Source organism: Sapajus apella, unplaced genomic scaffold (assembly GCF_009761245.1).
Source record: "Sapajus apella isolate SASKATOON/1434 unplaced genomic scaffold, GSC_monkey_1.0 scaffold14, whole genome shotgun sequence".
NCBI lineage: Eukaryota > Metazoa > Chordata > Mammalia > Primates > Cebidae > Sapajus > Sapajus apella.
In genome coordinates this window covers 11,559,945-11,571,316 of record NW_022436954.1, presented here as the reverse complement: position 1 = coordinate 11,571,316, position 11,372 = coordinate 11,559,945, and the positions used below count along the sequence as shown (strand labels likewise).

Sequence of the window (11,372 nt, the reverse complement as noted above, 5' to 3'; positions counted from 1 at the left end):
TGCGGTGAGCCAAGATTGTACCATTGCACTCCAGCCTGGGCAACGAGAGCGAAACTCCATCTCAAAAAAAACAGACTGGGAACGGGCTGGGTACTGACAAATTCTGTCCTTGACCAAACTGCAGTCAGGCTTCTCTGAGCTCTCTTCTCCACTAGGCCTAGACTTCGGCCTCAGTCCCAGCCTCAGCCTACAGATAGTCCAATTTTATTAAGTATCCTGCTAACAATGTATCAAAAATCCCTCCAACCCTTGATATCTGATCACCCTAGTCCAACCTCAGCAAGAATCCTGTGAATCCAGGGTAGCCAGAATCCCTTTGCCCTTGATGTCTCCTGTTAGTAACCATCCACTGACCCCACCCCACCCCAATCCTGCTCTACCACATTCGAAGTTGAGCCCAATCTGTCTCTTCTATTGTGATAATTTTTTTTTTTAAGAATACCTGAGAGTAGGAGAAGGAAATATGTAAAAATAAATAACAAAGCAAATGTGGTGGCTCCTGGCTGTAATCCCAGCACTTTCAGAAGTTGAGGCAGAAGTACTGCCTGAGCCCAGAAGTTTGAGACCACGGTGGGCAACATAGTGAGACCCTGTCTCTGTAAAAATTTTTTTAAAAGTTAGGCCAGGTGCAGTGGCTCACATCTGTAATCCCAGCACCTTGGGATGCAGGCGGATCACCTGAGGTAGGGAGTTCGAGACCAGCCTGGCCAACATGGTGAAACCCCGCCTCTACTAAAAATACAAAATTTAGCCAGGCATGGTGGCTGGTGCCCGTAATCCCAGCTACTCAGGACAGTGAAGCAGGAGAATTGCTTTAACCTGGGAGGCGGAGGTTGTAGTGAGCTGAGATCACACCACTGCACTCCAGCCTGGGCAACAGAGCAAGACTCCATCTCAAAAAAAAAAAAAAAAAATTAAAAAATTAACCGGGCAGAGGAATGTGCCCCTGTAGTCCCAGCTGCTCGGGAACTAAGGCAGGAGGATGGCTTGAGCCCAGGAGTTTGAGTTCGCAGTAGGCCATGATTGCATCACTGTAGTCCAGCCTGGGTGGCAGAGCAAGACCCTGTCGCTAAAATAATATAAATAATAAATAGCAAGGTGCTCTGACCTCATTCGACTTGCCTTCACACCACAAAACTGAATGGGCCTGGAAGGAAGGGGTGAGCAGCCCCACTGAGGCTGCAGCTGAAGTCAGGAAAGCATTGCAGAAGAAATTGTACCCAAACTGTTGAGAACATGGAGCAGTTAGGTTTTTTTTGTTTTGTTCTGAGACAGAGTCTTACTCTGTTGCTGAGGCTGGAGGGCGGTGGTGCCATCTCAGCTCACTGCAGCCTGTACCTCCCGGGTTCAAGCAATTCTTCTGCCTCAGGATCCCGAGTAGCTGGGATTACAGGAGCGCGCCACCAAGACCTGCTAATTTTTTGTATTTTCAGTAGAGACGGGATTTCACCATGTTAGCCAGGATGGTGTCGATCTCCTGACCTCGTGATCTGCTGCGTCCTGCCGGTTTTAAAGATAATAATGAGGGTAGGGCAGAAGACACCAGAAAGACACCAAGGGCTGCGGCACCAGGGAAGGGAGGAAATGGAGCAAAGACAGGCTGGAGAGGGAGATGAAATCTCAGAGGGCTCTCATGGGTGAGGAGGTGGGACATGACATTTACACTTTAGAGAAGTCACTCTGGTTGCTGTGTGAAGCATTACTGGAGTGTGCAAGACTGGAGACAGGGACAGCCTTGGTATCCCGAACAGAGATGAAAGAAACCTGAATTAATAGCAAAGTGGAGAAGTGGATGGGTGTGTAACCGCCCAATGCGTTCACCTTACCCACTGCCTAGACAGAGCCGATTTCTCATGACAGGGGAATAGCAATAGAGAAAGAGTCATTCACGCAAAGCCGGCTGAGTGGGAGCCCAGAGTGCTATTACCCAAATCAGTCTCCCCGAACACTAGGGGGTCAAAGTTTTTAAAGACAATCTGGTATCTTTAAAAGGCGGAGGGGCAGTGAGTTGGGGAGTGCTGGTTGGTTGGATCCAAGGTGAAATTATGGTGCGTCCCTGTCTTCTTTCGCTGAGTCAGTTCCTGGGTGGGGGACACAAGATCAGTTGGGCCAGTTTCTCAATTCATCAAGGATAGAGTCTGCAAAACATCTCAAGCACTGATCTTAGGAGCACTTTAGGGAGGGTCAGAATCTTACAGCCTCCAGCTACTTGACTCCTAAACCATTTATTTACTTATGTATTTTGAGATGGAGTCTCACTCTGTCGTGCAGGCTGGAGTGCAGTGGCACAATCTCGGCTCACTGCAACCCCCACCTCCAGGTTCAAGTGATTCTCCTGCCTCAGCCTCCCGAGTAGCTGGGACTACAGGCATGCCACTATGCCCAACTAATTTTTGTATTTTTAGTAGGCAGGGTTTCACTATGCTGGCCAGGCTGGTCTCAAACTCCTGACCTCGTGATCCGCCTACTTGGGCTTCCCAAAGTGCTGGGATTATAGGCGTGAGCCACCACACCCAGCCTAAACCCTAATTTCTAATCTTGTGGCTAATGTTAGTAGTCTAGTCCCCAGACAAGAAGGGACTTTGTTCTGGGAAAGGGCTGTTACTGTCTTTTTTTAAACTATAAACTAAGTTCCTCCTAAAGTTTTTTCAGGCTGCGCCCAGAAGTGAACAAGGACAGCTTGGAGGTTAGAGGCAAGATGGAGTTGTTTAAGGTGGACCTCTTTCACTGTCTCAGTCATAATTTTGCAAAGGTGGTTTCAGTCGCAGACAAAAGCATCTGCAGGCTCCAGTGACCGTCTGCATGGCGGGAGAAAAAACATGGTAACCGCTTGGTGTCTGGCTGGGGTACTGGGTAGATGGTGATATCATTCACCAAGAAGGGAAATACAGAAAGAGCCCATGTTTGGGGGGAAATTGTATGTTCTGTTTTAACAACTTAGGCTATGGATAAAATTGTGTCCCCCAAAATTCATATGTTTAAGTCCCAACCCCCAATACCTTAGAACATAACTTTATTTGGAGACAGAAGCTTTACAGAGATAATGTTAAAGCAAAGGTAACGTTAAGGTAAAGGTAAAGTGTGGTCATTAGGGTAAGCCCTGATCCAATACATTTGGTGACCTTTCTGCAAGCTTCTTTGAACTGGCTGCACCATAGGCCATACCCTAAGTGGAGCCATGGGGACCCTGTTGACCTGCATGTACACCTCTGGATGGCCTCCCGGAATTAGAAAATCTGAAGTAACTGGAAGACCATGAAAAAGGGAAGAATGAGCAACCTCTGCGGTGCCTAAGTAACTTGAGACATTCTTCTATTGCTCCTTATTCCCACTTCAATTGGTAAGGCAATTGGACTTTGTAAACGATGTTAGTCAGGCTCGAGACTCCAGACCTTACAAACCCCTCCCAGTTTACAAGAACCGCCCTAAACTGTAACTTCTGTAACTTTCCACTGCCAAACCCAAACCTACAAAACCAACTCCTATCCCACCACCTTCCGCTGACTCTCTTTTTGGACTCAGCCCACCCACACCTGGGTGAATAAAGGGCCATGTTGCCCACACAAAGCCTGTTCGGGGGGCGGGGGGCTCTTCATTCAGAGCGTGCATTTTAATACTTACAAAAAGAGGGAATTTGGACCAGGATGCCCATAAAGGGAAGATGATGTGAAGTGATATAGACAGAGGACAATGATTTACAAGCCAAGAAGCAAACTGATTTGATATGCTTAGCACTTAGCGTTTTCTAGAAATGTCCCCAGGGAAAAGCCCTTATTATTCTATGCAAATTGAACCAGACTTACCTGCCAATAAATACACTAACAGTAGATGACGCTGACTCTGTCCTTACTATGCACAGATCATCTAAAATATATACACATAGTAATTCTCTAAATCTTCTCAAGAATCATGTGAGCTACTGTCCCCATTTTAGAGAAGGAACCTCGCCCACAGCAGTTAAGTAACTAGCCCAAGGTCACACAGAGCTGTCTAGTATGTACTATGCCAAGGTTACAAAGCGCAGGCTGGTATGTACTGTGCCAAGGTCACACAACCAAGAGGAGATAACACTGAACCTCGATTTCCTGGCTCTAGGGTTGCCTGTGTTGAATCTCTGAAGTCTGCACCACACTGCCCAAAACTGTGCTCTTTGTGAGAAGGGAACTAACCCAACTTAAGGAAGGCAGGAAAGCAAAAGGGAGTTTGATGAACTCAAGGAATATGTGCAGGAAAGCCAAGGTCAGCAGAACTTCTGGGCAGTTACAGGCAGGACCAGCTTATTTTCTGGAATTGTTGTGATTTTACCAGGGTGACCGATTTATATATACACACCTAGATTCTCCAGAGTGCTTTATGAAACCCCTTTAAAGATGTTCATCTTTCCTATCTCATGCCAGTTACAGAAATTTCATATGGATCAAAGTATTACCAGAAAGGGATCCCCATCCAGACCCCAAGAGAGTGTTCATGGATCTTGCACAAGAAAGAATTCAGAGCAAGTCCATAAAGTGAAAGCAAGTTTATTAAGAAAGCAAAGGAATAGGCCAGGAGTGGTAGCTCACACCTGTAATCCCAGCACTTTGGGAGACCGAGGTGGGTGGATCACCTGAGGTCAAGAGACCAGCCTGGCCAACATGGTGAAACCCGTCACTATTAAAAATACGAAAATTAATCCAGGCATGGTGACTCACTCCTGTAATCCCAGCACTTTGGGAGGCCAAGGCGGGCAGATTACAAGGTCACGAGTTTAAAACCAGCCTGGCCAATATGGTGAATCCCCTGTCTCTACTAAAAATACAAAAATCAGCCAGGCATGGTGGTGGACACCTGTAATCCCTGCTACTTGGGAGCCTGAGGCAGGAGAAATGCTTGAACCCAGGAGGCAGAAGTTGCAGTGAGCTGAGATCACACCACTGCACTCCAGCCTGGGTGTCAGAGCCAGACTCTGTCTCAAAAAAAAAAGAAAAGAAAATACAAAAATTGTCGGGCGCAGTGGCTCAAGCCTGTAATCCCAGCACTTTGGGAGGCCGAGGTGGGTGGATCACGAGGTCAAGAGATCGAGACCATCCTGGTCAACGTGGTGAAACCCCGTCTCTACTAAAAATACAAAACATTAGCTGGGCATGGTGGCGCGTGCCTGTAATCCCAGCTACTGGGGATGCTGAGGCAGGAGAATTGCCTGAACCCTGGAGGCGGAGGTTGCGGTGAGCCGAGGTCACGCCACTGCACTCCAGCCTGGGTAACAAGAGTGAAACTTCGTCTCAAAAAAAAAAAAAGAAAAGAAAATACAAAAATTAGCCCAGCGTGTTGGCATACCTGTAGTCCCAGCTACTGGGGAGGCTGAAGCAGGAGAATCTCTTGAACTCAGGAGGCGGAGGTTGCAGTGGGCTGAGATTGCACCACCGCACTCCAGCCTGGGCAACAAAGTGAGAATCCACCTCTAAAAAAAAAAAAAAGAAAAAAGCAAAGGAATAAAGAATGGCTACTCCATAGGTAGAGCAACCCCCTAGGGCTGCTGGCTGTCCACTTTTATGGTCATTTCCTGATTATATGCTCAATGAGGGGTAGCTTATTCATGAGTTTTCAGGGAAAGTGGGGGGCAATTCCCAGAACTGAGGATTCCTCATTGTTTTAGACCATATAGAGTAACTTCCTGACATTGCCATGGCAGCTGTCCTGGTGCTCATGGGAGTGTCTTTTAACAGGTTAATGCAGGAAAATGCGCGTATAATGAGCAGTGAGGACACCAGGGGTCACTCTCCTTGCCATTCTGGTTTTGGTGGGTTTCAGCCTGCTTCTTTACCACAACCTGTTTTAACACAAAGGTCGTTATGACCTGTATCTTGCGCCAACCTCCTATCTCATCCTGTGACTTAGAATGCCTTAACCTCCCGGGAATGCAGCCCAGTAGGTCTCAGCTCTATTTTACCCAGCCCTGATTCCAGATGGAGTCACTCTCCTTCCAAGGCCTCTGACCAAAGGTCGAAACATTAGAAAATGTTTACACAACGTTCAGGAGAAAATATAGAATAATTTTTGAAATATAATCTCAAAGTGAGGAAGTATTTTCTAGGTGGGAAATGTTAAAAGTCGCTCTCCCGCACTCCCCACTGAAAAAGATGAAATTGACTTCATAAAAATTTTTAATTTCTGATCCCACAGAATATCAAAAATATAGTTAAAAGACAAATGGCAAGTCTGGATACATTTGCAAAATATATCCTAAATCTGAATTTACAAAGAGCCCCTAAAAAAATTTTTTAAAGAAATTAACAGAATATATATATTAGAAAATTGCCTGTAATCCCAGTAATTTGGGAAGCTGAGGTGAGTAGATCACCTGAGGTCAGGAGTTTGAGACCAGCCTGACCAATATGATGAAACCCCATCTCTACTAAAAATACAGAAATTAGCCCTGCATGGTGATGTATGCCTGTAGTCCCAGCTACTCCAGAGGCTGAGGCAGGAGAATTGCTTGAATCCGGGAGGCAGAGGTTGCAGTGAGCCAAGATCACGCCACTGCACTCCAGCCTGAGCAACAGAGCAACACTCTGCCTCAAAAAAACAATGAAAAGAAAAGAAAATTGATAACAAAATACCTTAGACTAGAAAAAAAAAAAAAAAGAAAATTGAACAAAAGAGGTAAACAGGAAGGAACGAAGCACATGAAATTCAACCTAACTCACAATAAAACAATAAAAAACACAAAATAAACCATTTTCAGCAAAGACTCAAAATTCAATTATTTTCATTTGAGAGAGACAGGAAGAACAAGGGCTTTCATATTGGTGTGAGTGTAATTTGATACAAGCCGTTCTGAAAGGAGCGTGTGGGGGTTGGTGGGGATGAGCAGGGAGGTTGGTGGGACGGCCTTGGAGAGGGTGTCTCACTTTTTTGACCTGGCTGGTTTCAAACTCCTGGGCTTAAGCCGTCCTCCCACCTCAGCCTCCCAAAGTGCTGAGATTACAGGTGTGAGCCACCATGCCCAGCCAACCATTAAATTTCTGAGACAAAAAGGCAATATTCTTCTTGCTTGGGTTAGTACCATGTTCTGTCCCTGACCAGGGGTGTAACTGGGCCATTTTTTAATCTCACTATGCTTCCTCTTCTTCATCTGTAAAACGGGATAAATCGAGTCATTGTGAACATTAAGTTAGCTACCCATGTAAGTGCCTGTTCAAGGTTTTGCTGTGATTATTCTCTATGTTGCCCTGTGTAAAACCAATGAACAAGGAAATCCACTCAGCGTTGTCCCTAAGACTAGATACAATTTAAGTGTCCATCAAAAGGCATAGACTAAAAAATTGTGACATATCCAAACACAGGAAGTAAAAGGATGAGAGAAGATGTATGAACGAAATGGGAAGACTTTCAGAATATTGTTGAGGATATGGGAGCGATACCTATATGTGCTACCTTTCTACAAAACGAGTGAAGTGGCTTATAAAGTAAATGTACATGTATACTGGTGAATGCGTAAACTATTTCTGAAGGGTCACAAAAGAAACCGCTAACAACTGAAAGATGGGACAAAAAAACGTCACTGTGAAGTACTTGGGGGATTCTGAATTCTGTGATGAAATTCATTTTTCTTTTTTTTTTTTTCTTTCTTTTTTTTTTTTTTGCTCTGATGTTTCTCACAGACAATGAAATTAATTTTTCAAAAAGTATTTTTAATTTAAATCAAGTATGAAGGCAGTGGACTTGAAGCTAATCAGCAAAGAGGGGGCACCCTTCCGGTGGTAGAACTTTTAAGAGATGGTCCAAGCAAATTTAAGAGATGGTAGCAACTTTTAAGAGTGGTCCAAGCAAAGCTTAGGAGAAGGTAGTTGAGCCAAGTACCAACACCCAGGTACCCAGAAGCCGGCTGGCCAGGCAGTGGAAAGGCGCAGGCGCAGGGGCGTGAGATGCCCCCAAGAGGCGGAGCCGTCTGCACCTCCGGGGAGGCGCCACACCGCGGCAGCCTCAGAGGCCGACTCTGCAGCGGGCGCCAGGAGGAACGGGGCTAGCGTAGCAGGAAGGGAGCAAGCCGGAGAAAACCGTGAGACCGGTGCGTCTCCACCTTTCTGCTGTAAAACCCAATACTTGGCTCACAAAATACAAAGTGATTCTCCGTGGTTCCACTGGGGCTCGAACCCAGGACCTTCTGCGTGTAAAGCAGACGTGATAACCACTACACTATGGAACCTCGCTTGACAAATGGGCTCCTCCAGATTTCTATAATTGTTCCAAAAGACGTTTTGGCGCCCTGGAATGGTTATATAGATTTGACATTCGGCAACTATGCACAAATAAACATTTTCAAAAGGATTCCTCATTTTCAAGTGTTCAGAGGAGCACGACCGCGCAGACACATTGTCGAAACGTCGGCGTCTCCAGCTTCCTGAAGCAAAACCGAAGATCGGGTTGGCAAAATGCTAACACTAAACCTTTCAAAGCAGGGAAAGAAAAACGGTAGATCACGCCGTGGTTCCACTGGGGCTCGAACCCAGGACCTTCTGCGTGTAAAGCAGACGTGATAACCGCTACACTATGGAACCGCGTGTAAAGTTGGTGTGCCTGGCTTTAGTAATTCTGCATAAAGACATGTTAACAACGTGAACCGAAACATTTGCTGCTCAGCGATCGTGCACGCAGAGAGTAACTTTCACAAGGAATACAGACTTTCCAGCGCAATTCTCAACCGCGCTCACCCTTAGCGAATAAGATTCCACACTCGTGGAAAGAAAGTGTCTGCCCTGATGTGTTCAGCGCAGAGAGGTTGCATATGTCTGGCTCTGTGGCGCAATGGATAGCGCATTGGACTTCTAGATAGTTGGAGGAATTCAAAGGTTGTGGGTTCGAGTCCCACCAGAGTCGCCTTTTTGTCTGAAGACAGGCAAACGGAAAGTTAGGCGGAGAGAATGGATAAAATAGATGAAAAGAAGTATATCTACCATTTAAAATTCCCAGCCTGATGTGAATTGCAGCTAATTGCAGTTCCTGGTTATGTCCCTTCACTTGAAGGTGCTAGGAATCCCGCTCCTCGATCGAGTCTTTTCTCCTTCACTTTTATGTGGCCCCAGTTTCTGATGACAAAATAAAGAAATTAGCGAAATATGATCAAAGTTACCAAGGTTTTCCCTCATATTATACTTTTATATCAGGAATAAAAGTAATTTTTAATTGTTCTGAAAATTTAGTCGCCGTGTTACCCGAGTTGCCTTAAAATGAGCCATTGCTCTCTTAGTTACTGGAATGGCCGAGTGGTTTAGGTGTTGGGCTTAAGATCCAATGAATTAATATCTGCGTGGGTTTGAACCCCACTTCTAGTAAAGAGTGATTACCTTTCCAAGCAAAAATCTTTTTTTCTTTTTTTTTTTTTTTTTAAGAGACGGGGTCTCACCATATTGCCCAGGCTGGAGTGCAGTGGCTATTCACAGGCGCGATCCCACTACTGATCAGCATGTTTCCGACGTGGGCCGGTTCACCCCTCCTTAGGCACCCTGGTTGTAGCCCGCTCCCGGGAAGTCACCATATTGATGCTGAACTTAGTGCGGACACCCGATCGGCATAGTGCACTGCAGACCAGAACTCCTGGGCTCAGGCGATCCTCCCACCTCAGCCTCCCGAGTAGCTGGGACTACAGGCACGCGCCACCGCGCCCCGTGCAAAAACCTTTTTTCCTAATTCTTGACAATCCATTTTGTAATCTTAGGCGTCCAGATAACGATAATTATAGTTAATATTATTTTGCCAGACACCTTAAATATAGCGACAGCTTCAGAGTTTATGGTTTGAAAAGTAGAAAGAAAACGTCTGAGTTCAGCTATGTGGGAGTGAGGGAGCAGAGCGAGAGGCATCTTGTGCTGCAAAAATTCACTCTGAGTCGACAATTATTTCTTGAGATCCTATTATGTGCCAAGTTACTGTTCTAAACACGGGTTGTGGCCATGCAGATTTTTTTTTTTTAAGCAAAACAACAAAAAATACAAGATCCTTACCATCAGGATCACTGCCCAGTGGCAATTACATGACAAAGCGGCAGAAGAAAGAGATGGTTTAAAAACAAGCACACAGGCTAGGTGCGGTGGCTCACGCCTGCAATCCCAGCGCTTTGGGAGGCCAAGGCGGGAGGATTTACAACTTGAGGCCAGGGGTTTGAAACCAGCTAGGGCAAGAGAGACCCTGTCTCTATAAATAATAATAATTCGTAAATAAAACAAGTGGACAAATTGGAGAATTCGAGATAGCGATATGCGCTATAGAGAAAATAAGACAGCCCAACAGAATAGCATAGAACTTTTTCAGGACAAATGTATTCCATTTGATTATGAAAACCATTCTTCTTGACATGAATGTTCTTCCTCTCTCCCTACCAAACTAAAACTTCCAAGGATTAATTCTGACCCCCCTTCACTAAAAGCCTTTCCTGACCAATCACCCTTATTCAACTCTCCATTCTTTCATTCAAGGACAATTTATGAGAGCTTTCAGTGAGGCACTGACCAGGGATTGCAGATATACAGAGAGTTTGTGTCCTCACAGCAGAAACATTCTAGGAGGGAAAACAGATTCATTAAACAGGTCCTTAAGGCGACTTGACACCGCGCCCGGCCTACTTCCCTGTGTTAAGCAGTCCATTGCCACCCTATTAACACTTGATACAGCTCAGAGTTTGAGACTTGGTCTGTGTTTGGTGCCTATCAAGCTGGTCTGTCCTAGAACAGGAAACGCAACTTCATGCTTTTATTCATTCAAAGCTGTACTCAGTAACCACTGTGTACCTGGTACTGTTGTTTAAGCAGTGGAGGTTCGCCAGGCGCAGTGGCTCCCGCCTGTAATCACAGCAGCAACAAGAACAGGCTCAGAGCCCAGTTCCTAACCCTGTGTGGAAAGGATCAAGCAGGGATCTCTGGGGCAACTCCTGAAACCTGTCTGTAAAGATCAGCCAGAACCTTCAAAACACAAAAATAACAAACAGACAAAAAACACTAGGGAGTCATAAATGAAATACAAACAGCTCCCTATGTTGTTGTTTGTTTTGAGACAGAGTCTTGCTCTGGCTCATGCCTGTAATCCCAGCACTTTGGGAGTCTGAGGGGGGCAGATCACGAGGTCAGGAGTTTGAGACCAGCCTGGCCAGCATGGTGAAACCCCCTCTCTACTTAAAATACAAAAAGTAGCCGGGCATGGCGTGCACCTATAATCCCAGCTACTTGGGAGGCTGAGGTAGGAGAATCGCTTGAGGCGGAGGCAGGAGGTGGAGGTTGCAGTGAGCTGAGATCATGCCACTGCACTCCAGCCTGGGAGACACTGGGTCACAATGAGACTCATCGAAAAAAAAAAAAGAAGAAGAAGAAAAGAAGAAAAAGAGAAACAGGTCAAAGGAT

General features: G+C 45.7%; 3 non-coding genes across 3 annotated transcripts; 1 reads left to right on the top strand and 2 right to left on the bottom strand.

Moving 5' to 3' along the window:
- Nucleotides 1–8,115: 8,115 nt before the first annotated feature.
- Nucleotides 8,116–8,188, bottom strand: TRNAV-UAC. The gene has a single exon. It is a non-coding gene; the product is annotated as a tRNA-Val (tRNA).
- A 279-nt stretch (nt 8,189–8,467) lies between these two features.
- Nucleotides 8,468–8,540, bottom strand: TRNAV-UAC. The gene has a single exon. It is a non-coding gene; the product is annotated as a tRNA-Val (tRNA).
- A 233-nt stretch (nt 8,541–8,773) lies between these two features.
- On the top strand, nt 8,774–8,859 carry TRNAR-UCU. The gene is given in 2 exon segments: nt 8,774–8,810; nt 8,824–8,859. It is a non-coding gene; the product is annotated as a tRNA-Arg (tRNA).
- Nucleotides 8,860–11,372: the final 2,513 nt, after the last annotated feature.